Genomic DNA, 13413 nt, shown 5'->3' on the forward strand with positions numbered 1-13413 from the left:
ACTCACTTCAAGAACTTGGGATGCTTCCCTCAGTCGGAAGCTCAAGTAGTGGTCTCCTTTAGTCAGCTGAACTAAGGGGACCCCAAGGCATAATCTAGACTCACTCCCAATGAGTTTCCCACGCTAGGTACAAAGGAGAACTTTATTGGTTACAAGGAGTAGGGTTGGAATAGGGTACAGAGTTGAGCAGTATCAGAGAAATCCCATAGAGCAAACAGGGTGGTTGGAGTAGCCTTTGATCACACATCTGAGTTACTGCAAGCTATATATCTAGTTAGATCTCAGGTAGCTTACTCACAAGTATCATCCAGAGGTAGTTGGAGATTCCCTCTGGAGGCAGGCAGTTCCTTGATCATGAATTTTGGGAGAGAGAGCAAGTTTCAAATGTTCCAGCTCCTCTCTCTCTCTGAGTTTTCCTCATGGCTGCTGCCTCCTCCTCCTAGGCAGTCCTTAACTTATATAGCCCTTATGACCTCATTTACCTGGTCCAATGGAGGCCAGCACCTGTTGGCTGTTAGCCAACCAATTTGAAATGCATCACTGGGTGCTGGGCAGACTGGCAATCCCTAGCCCACCAGGGAGCCCAAGCCCCTTACCCAGGTATGTGATGCCAGTCACATAGGCAGAGGGAGCAGGTTTCCCCCCTCCCTCAGGAATGTATCCAGCTCAGCTCAGGTTGCCGAAAGAGATAGGGTAAGGTGTATACCCTCTGCAGGGCCCAAATTGTCACAGAGCAGAGTTTTTGGGGAGTAACAGAGGTGGCCTTCTGCCACACCAGCTACCTGTTGATTCTGCCTGTTGATTCAGCATGGACCATAGACAGTATATGGTCCGCTAGATAATACACAGACACCCCCTCAGCAAGGCAGAGGGAAATTCCTGCTTAGCAGGTAGTGGTGAGGGGAAGGTGGGGGGGAGCAGCCCACAGTCTCTGGAGCTCCAACCAGGAAACACGGGAGGGGCCAGCCGTGCTGTGGAGCACAGAGCCTAGCCCAGCCCAGAAAGCATGCTGGGATGCTGGGGGACTCTGGTTTATCTTAAACCAGCAAGGGGTCTGGGCAAACACTGCATAAACCAGTTTGGACCAACTCAGTTAAGTCTAATACTACATTCAACCAGGTTTATCTCAAACCAATTTCAGCCATTTTCAAACTAGTTTATGTGCACTGAACATCTGTTCTGTTACAGGTATAAACCAATTTCACTTAAAGTGGTTTATGTGTAATGTCTGTCTCTAGCCCAAGAAGACGCACTGGGCTTCTGATTACTCGCTGTAGATGTTGGAAACATAAGCTGGATGGGTTGCGATGAGTTCCCATTAAAACAAAATGGACAGGATGGTCTCAATGAGCAAATTTCATAGAAACAGCAAATGTTCCTCAGGGGCTCTTTGGATGGAGTTCTAGGATGACTGAGTAGAAACTGAGGAGGGTAAAAAGCTGAACATCTGGGGTGATGTTGTAGGTGAGATGTAACTCCACCTTTTATTTAAGATAGTTTTCAGAAGCCATTCATCTCCTGTATAGAATCAAGTGGCTGAAGCCACAGCAGCCTCCAGCTGAAGTACAAGGACATATCACTACCCCAAACAAAGATGCCTGTAAAGCCTATGTAGGCAGAAGGGCTTCCCTGGCTTTTGTCTGTGTATACATGAAAAGGCAAGCAGAAACAGCAGACACTCTGAGACAGAAAGCAGCAAAGAAGCATAGGACATAGTGACAGAAGCACTAGTAACATGACTATTAGGGATGTGGAAACTTCAGTCGTTGATTTGATTTGGTGGAGATTTGGCCTGATTCAGCAGCCAAATCTCCAAATCTGAATTGAAGCAGGAGACCTTTTAATCTCTCTGAATTGAATTGGAACCCTCCAAATCGATTCAGAGAGATTCAGAAAGATTCAATGATTTGGACATAGACACAGCTTTATATGTTTTTTCTACATACCTTAAGGCACGAGGCATAGCTTGTGAACACTGAGATGGTGGGGTAGATGGAGCCTCTTACAGGAGCACAAGGGGGGCCCCCAGGATGCTCAGCAGTGGACCTGGAAGTGGACCAGAAGCACTTCTTGTCCACTTCTGGCTCCACAAGGGAGTGCACAGGGACCCACCCCCTGGCTCTACAACTAGTGCCTCCTGGGTCTAAGGGGAGCACCTGGGGTCCCCCCATGGCTGATCCCCAAGCCGGAAGATAGCACAGGGGGAGTGGGTCCTCCACATGCTTGGCAGTGGGCCTGAAAGTCGACTGAAAGTACTTCTAGTCCACTTCCAAGTTTGCCACCAAGCATGTGTGGGCCTCCCCCGCCACGCTTCCCACCACACAGCATTCATGAGCCGTACCTGGTACCTTGAGGTATGTAGAGAAAACATTTAAAGTTGTGTCTATGGCCAGATCTCTGATTCTCCAAATCAGCATCAAATCTTCAGATTTGCATTTGGCCGAATTGAATTGGGACAGTGATCTGAATCAATTAATTGAATCACTATCCCTGATTCGGGCCAAATCCAAATCTGAATCCGCATTGCATACAGCCCATTTCACACATGCCTAATGACTATAGAAAAAAAGGGGGGGAAAAGAAGAAAAAGAAGAAAGAAAGGCCTTTTCGGCTAAGTGCTATCTGAAAGAGGCTTGAACCTATGTGCAAAGAAATGAACTATTGTTTGATACCTATTGTACTAGGAAATTGTATGTATTGATAGAAGTTATACTTTAAAGATGTTCCCTAACAGGATACTGAGGCAGTTGGGAATTGGGAGAGAGTCCCTCTCTTAGGGAGCAGCTACCTAGTTAGGGAAAGACCAAGCGGCTGCAGAGGTTTCCTACTGCTCCACAATAAAGTTCATTGTTTAGTTGTTCTCATTCAAATATGCCTGTTTTTATTGAACTTGGTGATCACTACATGGTGTTGGAAGTGGCAAATGAGAAAGATCTTGAAAGAATTTGAGTTCCAAACTGAAAAATAAGGTGGAAACTGAAAGCAAATGGAGCAACTTAACCATATAAAAGGGCAAGGGCCACTGTAAGCGATCTTCCTGCCCAGATACAATCTAAGTAAAAGGACAGTTAGTCATGGAAGTTTTGCATTCTCCACCTGCCTTTCTGACATCAGGCAATAGAGTGGAGAACTGAAAGGTGTTCAGAGAGAGGTTTGAGTCATAACTAGCAGCTATGGGGGCAAAATTAAAAAATGAAAAAGTCAAATCCTGAATTTTCTTGCATATTATGAGGGAGGAAGTGCTAGCTGTTTATAACACCTTGACCTTTGAAGAAAGCCATAATACAGAGATAAATGCAATACTATCCATTGAAAGACAAATTTTTATTTGCAGACAAACAACAGGGGAAAGAACAGATCAATATGTTACTGAACTAAAGAGACTGAATAAGGAATATGTTTTGGGAAACTTGACAGAATCTATGATTAATGATAGATATTATTTGTGACACCGCCGATATTACATTATAAGAAAGGCTCTGTAGCACAACAAAGGCTATTCCATGAGAAAAACTTCTCTCAAGAGTATCCACATATATCCATAAGAGAAACTGCAAAGGCCCAGGATGAATAGCTGAATGCACCAAAAGGGGTCATCCATGAAGTAGGTATGACAAAAAGCAGCCAGAAAAAGCCACCTCACAAAGTGGAATTTTCTAATGGTAATTTCTTTGGAGTACTGTGTCCAGTTTTGGGTCCCCCCCCCCCCCCCAAAAGGATATAGACAAATTGGAGAGAGTCCAGCAGAAGACAACAAAAACTTTAAGGGGTTGAGGCGTATAACTTGTGAGGAGAAGCTGATGGAACTGGATTTATTTAATCTGGAGAAGAGAAGTTTGATAGCAGCCTTCAACTACCTGAAGTGGGGTTTCAAAGAGGATGGAGCTAGACTGTTCTCAGTGGTGGCAGATGACAGAACAAGGAGCAATGGTCTCAAGTTGCAGCAAGGAAAGTTTAGGTTAGATATTAAAAATAAACTTCTCACTAGAAGGGTAGTAAAATACTGGAACAGGTTATCCAGAGAGGTTGTGGACTCTCCATCCTTGGAGGTTTTCAAGACCTAGCTAGACAAAGCTTTGGCTGGGATGATCTAGTTGGGGGTGGTCCTGCTTGATTGAGCAGGGGTTGAACTAGATGACATCCTGAGGTCCCTTCCAACCCTAATTCTCTCACAGGGTAGAATTTTCCATTAACAAGGTGTATGCTAAGCAAAAGAGAGCTTACAGGCAAGGCATGCAGCCAATGTGGAAGACAACATGGCCCCAGAAGTTGTGCTTCAGTTTGAAAATTATAACTGTGACAAGAGGAAACATTTTGCCAAGTGGTATGGGTTCCAAACACAAAAATATGTGGGTTTCAATGACCAGTCTTAGGCAAATTCATCTGATCCATAACTGGAAGAAAATTTAAAGTGCTAACACATGTACCTACAAGGGTACCTTAATTCACAACTTTTCCTATAGAGTTGCCATGATCTTTTACCATGAGTTCAGTTACAGTCACAGAGAACCAAAGCATCATCACAAGCTTACAATTCCATACATGGACTATTCTCAATTAACTGATCCTACTTAGTACCTGTAAAGAAGAAGAACCAGATAATCAACAAGCAAGCTCTTCAGATGCCTCAGATAGTCTGGTACTTCCTTGGTCTGAGAGGAAATTGTAACTTCCTGAAAGGCTCTTAGAGACTTGCTAAAGGAGCTTCAGAAAAAGGGAAACAGGAATGTGAGTGGTAGAGACTCACTTCAGAGTCATGTACTAGTTACCTCTCCTCTGTAGATGGGTATTACTTGATTTTTGTATTAATTGATTTTTGTGGTTATTGTTAAAAGAGGAACAAGCTAATGAAAAAAGATATAATTTAGAGATGATCCTTAACAGGAGACTAAGAGAATTGGAACTGAGAGACAGTCCTTCAGTTAGGGAGAAGCTACTTAGTGAATTAGTTAGAGAGACCAAGTGTCTGCAGAGATTGCCTACTGCTCCACAATAAAGTTCATTGTTTAGTTCTTCTCATTCACATATGCCTGTGTTTATCGAACCCGTAATTACAATACTGGATTTTAGATGATTTTTGTAAATAAAAAGGCTTGCACCAAAGAAACCTGACCCCATCATCAATTTTCCTCCTAACAAAAACAATCAGGAGGTCCATGAACTTTGATGAACTGCTTAGATCAAAAAATGTGCCCAGGCAGAGACTTCAGCCAGAAAGAGCAGCTGTGGAAAGAGCCAAAGTAAGGCTTGTGCCCAGAATGATGAGGAATGGGGATAAAATTTGTGGTGGGGAGGAAAACACCAGTTTCCTCACCTCCACGTCACTCTTATTTTCTCTTTCACCCTTCTTGTTCTTGTCATTTCCCTTCCCTTCCTTTCACTTTTCTATCCATGTAGATGATTCCCCTCCTAATTCCCCTCCCTCCCAAACATTACAGAAATAACACTGTTGATATCAAAACTGATATACAACCTTCCTAACACTGGGTCTAACAAATTCTATTCAGATTGGAATCTCTTTGGTTAGGGTCAGAAACTATTAACTATTCTTCAGCTGCAAAGAGCCTTGTACAGTATGGCCCCATTCCTGGTTGGCCCTTACACAGTTTCACAATAAACATAAAAATAATATGATTTATAGATGAGAAACAGGGACAGGGAGACTAAAGACAAAATCTTATTCCACCCTGTTAAGTCCTGGAAAAAGTGTTAATGGAAAAGGTGGAGTACTCCTCCTCCTTATCCCTTTTAATGAATAGTCTTAAGGCGAAGACAAGGGTGTGTTACAAGAGGAGACATGTTAATGGTTTTTCAGGGACTTGTGCAAGGTAGAATAGAATTGCATTTAAACACTTAAGGTTCCTGTACATGAGCCACCAGGCTGCTCTGATACACTGTAATTACAGCACATTGGAGCAGACTCAATTAATTGAGGCTGCTGGAGTGTGGTAATTACCGTGCTCCAGCCAGCCTCCATGTATCAGTGTCCCCACACTTCAAAACAGCAACAGGGATGCTTTATCTAAACCTCACACGACAAGATTTAGATAAAGCGCCCCCGCCACCATTTTGAAGTGAGGGGATACTGGTACATGAGCCACTCCAGGTGCTTTAATAAGAGCAGCTCTCAGAGCCGCTCTAAATAAAGTGCCCCCCTCCACCCCTGGAGCATTTGTGAAAACGCCCTTCGCTACCAGTTACACACCTAAATAAGCTGAATAGAATCTGACCTTCAGTAACTTGCCAAAGTCAGACATGCAATCTGCAAAAGAACAAGTCTCCCACATCCCAGGCTAATGCCCTAACCATTTCTAAACTTTCCTCACTGAATGAGGAGTAAAGATACTGGTATATCAAGCCTTTTTCTGGAAGAGAGTAAACTCTCAGCATGTAAGAATACTAAGAGGTGGCTCAGAGTTTCAAACTGTTCACAGATTTACAGTACATTAACTGTCATGGGAAAACACTGTTTTTTCTACCATAAAAAGGGGGCTTGTATAATATGTAAATGCCACGAGGGATTAGCACAAGAAATTATTTTTCTAGCGTGTGAAAGTGCATTGTGCCAATTCTCAGAAAATTCATCAGCAGTCTAGCCTCATGACAGACCCAGAGGCAACTGCAGTGCTATCAGTGCAACTGCCCATTAGAAATGGACCAGAGTGACTGAGAAGAGTTAGAGACAAACATTGTCAAGAACAGTATTTGATAATGGGTAGGTTCATAGCACTACGCACATTTGAACCAAATCTGAGAAATAGCTGAAGCAGAAAATCCCCTTCCCTCTGTAACACAATGTTTCACGGCCATTCCATCCTTATAGAAGAATCCAATAAAAGTTAATTGAGATGAAACTGATACAATTCTATAGAAATTCCACCCATCACCTATAGCATAGAATGATTTTCTTTTTCTACATTTTTGGAATGATGCTATGGCTTTCCATAGATGGAATCTATTAAATTCTAGCATTTCAAGTAACCCACAAACTTTAATATTTCCTAATGCAGTGCATGAGACTTTTATATAAGAATAATTATTTCATAGTATAGCAAAGGCAACATTGCAAATAGCAGAAAACAGGAGATACACAAAAATATGTTTGACTGGGTTTGCAGTACTCTAATGGAGTATCTTTTGTGTACCTGAAAGATTCTGAAGGCCTTTGGGTTTTAGGAGTGATGGATGGGCACAGTACAGATGTCTGATAAGAATTTTTCCTGGTGATGTATTGTTTTTAATTAAGCTTGTCTTATATCATATCTACTATCTGATGTAAGTAACTTTTCTGTGATTTCTTTGATGTCCTTTGTCCAGTTAACCGTTGCTATTAGGTCAAGGGAACTTGGCTGGGATACACCTTCTGATAAATAAACAAGTGAAAGCCTTTCTCAAATATAGCATTTGCGACCTGCTGTGTCTTTCACTCTTTACATAACAAAAACAATATGAAGAGACTCTGGAGCACAGTTGGGTTCCAGATTACTGTGTTTATGCACTAGATAAAAAATAGACACCAGGTTCAGATACACACATCCACTGTTTTGGCTGGTTTTTAGTGTCATCTAAAATACAGAACGCAGAACACCACAAGAGGGCTCAGCGGCTATTTAAAGACATACTACACAATTATTATCATAATGCAAGGTTAATAAAAGATTTAAAACTTAAATAAGTACCTGTTTTCAGAGGTGCTGACTTCCAATAGCTTTTATTCATTTCAAATGAATTAATGGGGTCACACATTTGAGTACCAAAATAGTTTTTAAAAAAATCTGTGCACATTTGAAAGATAGGAAAATTGTTAACTAACTGAAACAGGAATTCAGACTATAATATGGCTAGGAAACATCTCCCAAGGGAGAAATCCAATCCAGAATGATTTACAGAATAGCATAACCCCATAAATGCCACTGGAGCTTAAAGGCTCCATAGGTCTCTGGAGACAGAAGTGTAGTACAGCAGGCCATGCAGAGTAGGAAAGGAGCCTGCAGGGCTAAATAGAATATAACCAACTTCATAGTGTGCTTTATTATGAAATAAAAATGTAAATACTGTCCTTTGACTTTGAAGAAGCCATCACAAATACAAGCAGGGCACATACTTGTCAGAAGAGTTCTGCTCAATTCTAAACACACTTTGCAGAGCCAAAAAATCTCCCTAAACTCTGACTGATTAACAAAAATAATGACAAAATAAGATTATATGAATCATGGTTTATTTCTACAGCAGTGTAAACCTTCTTTTCTTGGGTTTGCCAATTTAAAAGGATTAAGTTGGCCAAGACTGCAGTGAGACAATTCAGAGGAAAAAGGGTGAACCTGACTATACCCAAAGTGGCAGCAAAAATCACAATGAAAACCAACTGAAAAATATAGGACCATCATTTCCCTTTAATTCTTTTAAGTTGCATTGATCTCAGGCATTGCTTGATATAACAGTAATCACACACATTTCAGAAAAAAATGTATGGCTTTTAAAAAGTCGATTCTGTCTTTTAGTTTATAGGTCACGCCAATCCTTTTCCAGTACCTTAAGGTATGATGGCTCTTTTAGCAGAGGAATATTAGATCAAGTTTGTTCAGAAATGTAAAGGCTTATTAAGGAAAAAAAACCACAAAAATTTGTGGAATCTTAATTTATTGAAGAATTTGTTGATTGAAGAACATCTATTTATTAAAAACTGTTTGCACAGAGATATTGTAGCACGGTGGCAATACAAACGAACTTGAAAGTGATTGAACAGCAACTATAAACAAAAGGCAAAATAAAAATTGACTACGCCATTTACAGTCTGCGCTAACTGCAAAGAAAAAAAATAAAAAATAGTAAGGAATATTTTTTCATATAAAAATCCTTTTTGATTTAAACTATAAAGGGTGGTGTTTGTGACCTAGGTGCAAACATCTGATTTATCTTTAAGGAATAATATTTGATTTCCAATAAGAAGGTGCTGTCCCTCAGATTCCATACCCACAGTATCATGAAGCATGATCAGAAACACCCAGGTTCAGCTATCATTAATATTAATAAAGTGTGGCTAAATTCTCTGGCCCATTTCAAAAACCTCCCACTACCTGACCCAGGCCATGTGCCTTATTAGTTTCTGCAGAGTGTAGCTGGTATGACTGTATTTGGTTTGCCCAAATTCCTTTTAGACAGGAATGAATTTCTCTTGAAAAAGTATAGACTAAGTGCTGGAGCCCAGTATGAGTTTTCATTATAGGTATTCTGTTTCCAGGGCACCTTACTGAGGTCCATGAAATGAATAAGAGTGGAACCATCTTTGATTTTGCCTGGACATAGGCTCTTCTCTGTTTAAAATCCTCAACAACAGAGCTGCTGCTAAAGCGTTTCTGGTATATGAAACAAAGACAGCAGACTTTCCAAGATTTTTTACGTAATCTCCTGGTCTGCCAAGTGGCCTAGCACATGGTGTATACAGATGCATTAGGAGACAGACAACGCTCATACCCTGAATTCCTTTGGTGCTCTTCTGCTGTGAATGACGAGAACATTTTCCACTCATTTCAATAGCAAAATCTCTGGTCTCATCCTGAACTGCCAGCTAGGCACTCAAGGCTGACAGCAACTTATTACTTAGCTGATGCAAGCTTTTCCTGCTGTTGGATTTTTTTTTTTTCAAATGAGCAATTTACTTTCTGTCATTTGATTTCTTCACAGGACTGTTATGTATACTAGTCACTAAGGGAGGACAGCTGGTCAGTGAAAGCAAGAGCCTGATCTTTAAGAGCATAACCATGCAATTGTGAGCCTTCCTTGTAAATAGTTGTGCTGTGCAGTCTCTGTCCCACTCACTCACTCCAGAAGTTGGAGTTGAAAAAAGGAAACTTCTCTAGCAACAGACAAATAGATCTGAGAAGCAAAGCTTTGATATAGGCTTGCAGAATTAATGCAAATTAAGAGACTGCTTGTTGTCATGCATCATTCACAGTGCTGAGAAATCTCTTCTTTTTCTGAGATAGAGAAATTGGTTTTCAGAAAGATGACACTTAGAGAGTTGGAGGAAATGCAAGTGGCCAGTCTGTGGCCATAGCTTTATTGCGGCTCACAACAAGCAGGTATATGTAGAGACAGACACTCTGACAAGTTCAGCCCAGGAATAAGTGACTACAACAACCATATTCTGTTCTCACTTATTCTGGTGTAAATCAGGAACAACTTTGTTGAAGTCAATGGAGCTACAGTTGTGTGAAAGGAGTAGCTGAGACATCTGCTTCAACAAGGGGTGGGGACCCAAGTTCAATGGCAAGTTCAGATTTGGCTTCAAAAGGAGTCAGACTTACACTAAGGATGAATTTGGCTCCATGTGAGGAAATCTTTTTTTCAAAAGCTCTCTGCTTGCATTAATGGGTTCAGCTGCCATGGTGTTAGCTTCGTGGCTTCCTACAGCATGTGTTCAACAGAAAACTTTCAACCTTGAGCTTGCAGAGGAATCGTCTGTTAGGAAGACAGCAGTGTTAAGGCAAGGCACATCATATTGAGGTCACTATCTAAATTGAGCCTGTACAGCTGAAGAACTAATCACTCCCATTACTGATCTACTGCTTTGGTTCAAACCTCAACCACCTTACCACTTTTTCACTATTATCAGACACCTTGGCAGCTGTCAGTGTTTTTTTTTTCTATTACAGAGCCCTGATCTGACCTTGGCTTTATAGGGAAAAGGTGCATCAGATTCTTACTGCAGCTTAATTGAAGATGAACACTTTGTTAAACTCTTATCCCTTTCACTGGGGTAACCAGCATATCTTCATATGTCTTCTGAATTAAATGGTGACAGCTGCATGAAATGGATTCATGTATCACAACTACTATGCAATAAGAGATAACTGCAGGGTAGGACTTCAAAGGAACTGGCTGTAGCCATTCTGAAGGCACAGGACTGCTGCCATTGCCAGCTGGTAGCTCCAAGCTTAAGTGTGTGGACGTGGGCTCACAAGCACTTGGTAGCTTGCCATATCTTAGAGGTGATGTATATTAATCCTAGGAGGGGAGTGGAAAGAAGATAGACGTTAGATAGGAACCAACTGTTGCAATATTTCTGTGGGCTTTGTTTGGTTCATCCACAGACCAGCAGTACTTATAAAAATGAATTCTCACTTTCCAAAGGAAGTATTACAGTAAGAGTAGGAAACAAGAAGACTGCTTCTCATTTAATCTGTCTAACACAGTTATTTATAAACATATTTGAGAACTGGGTTAAAGAGAAGAGGTGGGCTCAGAAATCCCCACCCTCCACGAAGTACCACAACTTAGATCTTGTTTTCATGGTACTGTATTGCAAGCCATGACGCACAACTTTCTCAGCATCACAGGAAATCTGTACGGTTTCTACTATGTTCTACAGCTTTAAAGCAGTGGTGGTGCTCAACCTTTTTAGACTCAAGGACCCCTTTGTTAGACTCAAGGCACCCCTCAAAAAATGCCAGCTCTTTGTTTTTACTCATTTGTGGACTACAGACAAATAATAAAGCAATTCTCCTTTGCAAAAATACCACAGCAGGTCAAAACATTTTTAACACCATGAATTCCTATTTGAATTCTCACCAGGAAAAAAAGAACTGCCCTGGGAGAACTCTACACTGTCAGAATTCCTTGAGGACTGCTCCCATCAAGTGCACAGACCAAAGAGGACATGGGAAGACAGAGAAATGATACCAAAAAAAGTTTGTATTGTAGATCCAAATTAAAAGCAGACATTGGAAAATGACTTCATAATAACCATTCCTGACACAGAATGAAGAAAATGAAATGGTTAATTACTATTGATGGCCTAATGCTCACACAGACTTTTGGCTTTTGCTCCAAGAGAGACATTTTGATTCAGCATCTCAGCTACATACATAAGAGATGTGGGATAACATTAACTATATGTCTGGTATATACCATAAGTATTGTTAACTATGTTGATGTTGCCTTCACTTTGATTTTCAGACTAACAACAAGATAAATAAATGTACTTGTCTGCTTTACATAAAATCCTCTCCTAGGTATTGCTGTGAGCTACCACATCTAAGATCAACTGTACAGCCATTCATACAAATTTGGATACAAGATTCCTCCTCCACATTTAGGAAAATGATGTATAAGAAATTTAGATTAACTTTGCTTAGCTTCATTCTTCTCCTTCTCCTAATAAATTGAGTCATAAGCCTATTACTAAATGTGCAACTTGCATCTGTTATGGAAGTGGCAGCATTTCTATGCAGCACATGGAATCCTGGACGTTGTTTTTTTCTTTTGTTACTAATAGCTGCTCTTTCAATTTAGTTTAATACTTAGCCCTACCTTTAGGGCATGCAGTCACCAGGAAAAAAGGTGTGTTCTGAGCTGCACTGACTAATGCACAGTAAGCATGCAACATGATTTTAACATTTATTTACAGACTACAGGGGAGACTAGGGTTTACCTTGACTGGCTAACTCAACAACTGTCATATCTTAAAATGGGATTTTACCTTGTAGTAGCTCCCATAGCCCCAGCAACTTAGATTCTTCTCTTTTCTTCTCAACACCTTCCAAAGTAATAGACTGGCCTTCCTTCCTATGGCTGTGCTTCACTTGAAGCAAGGTCTTGTTCTATACCAGCACTCTCCCCTCTAGCTTCAGAGCAGGGTTTTAGGCCTGGTCAGGAAGCAGTGCTGTGACCTACTCCCTATTTCCCATCCCTGCTGCACGCCTGTGGAAAAGGCTTGCCTGGCCAGCTGAAAACAGTAACAATGGTTCAAAGTACCACTGCACTCAGTGGAGTGTCAGTACTGGGTTGTAAAAGGACTAAGAAATGCCACCCTAGGATATAAACAGATGGAATTAATGAGCTGGACTTCCCTTTCTGGCTCGGAGTGGTTACTGAGACACCTGTCCCCACAGTGAGCTCACCTTCATATCCCACTTTCCAAGACACTGAGTACATAACACAAAAGAATTATTTTTCAGTAATTATGCAGGCCTTGCAGGATCAGGGACAATAATTTACTAATGTAAATGCTGAGTTCATCTGGAAAAGTCCATGTTGCCCAGACTTTTGGAAACGGTGCTCTTTTTGACAAGCCAAAACCTGAACCATCCAAATGACATTAACAGGATTCCTGTGCCACATGAATTGTCGTGACCCTACCTCTCTCTTTTACTGCCATACACTGGTACGCTGAACAAACACAATGAGAGAGTTGTCTGTTGCCTGAGCAGCCTGAAGGGCAGGTGAAGATGTCCCATGACAAGACTAGATCGCACATACAAAAATATCTGCAGTTATTGATGCATCTTGCATCTTGTTAAATACCTTTGAGAGCATGGATAAGACCCCACTGTCAGGGCTGATGATTGAAGTGGTCTGGCTGGCTGTTCACCTGAATTCCAGTAGGCTGAAAGTAAGCTGATTAGCAACTGC

General features: G+C 41.1%; 1 long non-coding RNA gene across 1 annotated transcript; it reads right to left on the reverse strand.

Annotated features, from left to right (window-relative positions):
- Positions 1 to 10027: 10027 nt before the first annotated feature.
- On the reverse strand, positions 10028 to 12659 carry LOC132248360 (uncharacterized). The gene is made up of 2 exons (XR_009459539.1): positions 12482 to 12659; positions 10028 to 10461 (listed from the first exon to the last, which is right to left on the reverse strand). It is a non-coding gene; the product is annotated as an uncharacterized LOC132248360 (long non-coding RNA).
- Positions 12660 to 13413: the final 754 nt, after the last annotated feature.

The sequence above is a fragment of the Alligator mississippiensis genome, chromosome 2, assembly GCF_030867095.1.
Source record: "Alligator mississippiensis isolate rAllMis1 chromosome 2, rAllMis1, whole genome shotgun sequence".
Classification (NCBI taxonomy): Eukaryota; Metazoa; Chordata; order Crocodylia; family Alligatoridae; genus Alligator; species Alligator mississippiensis.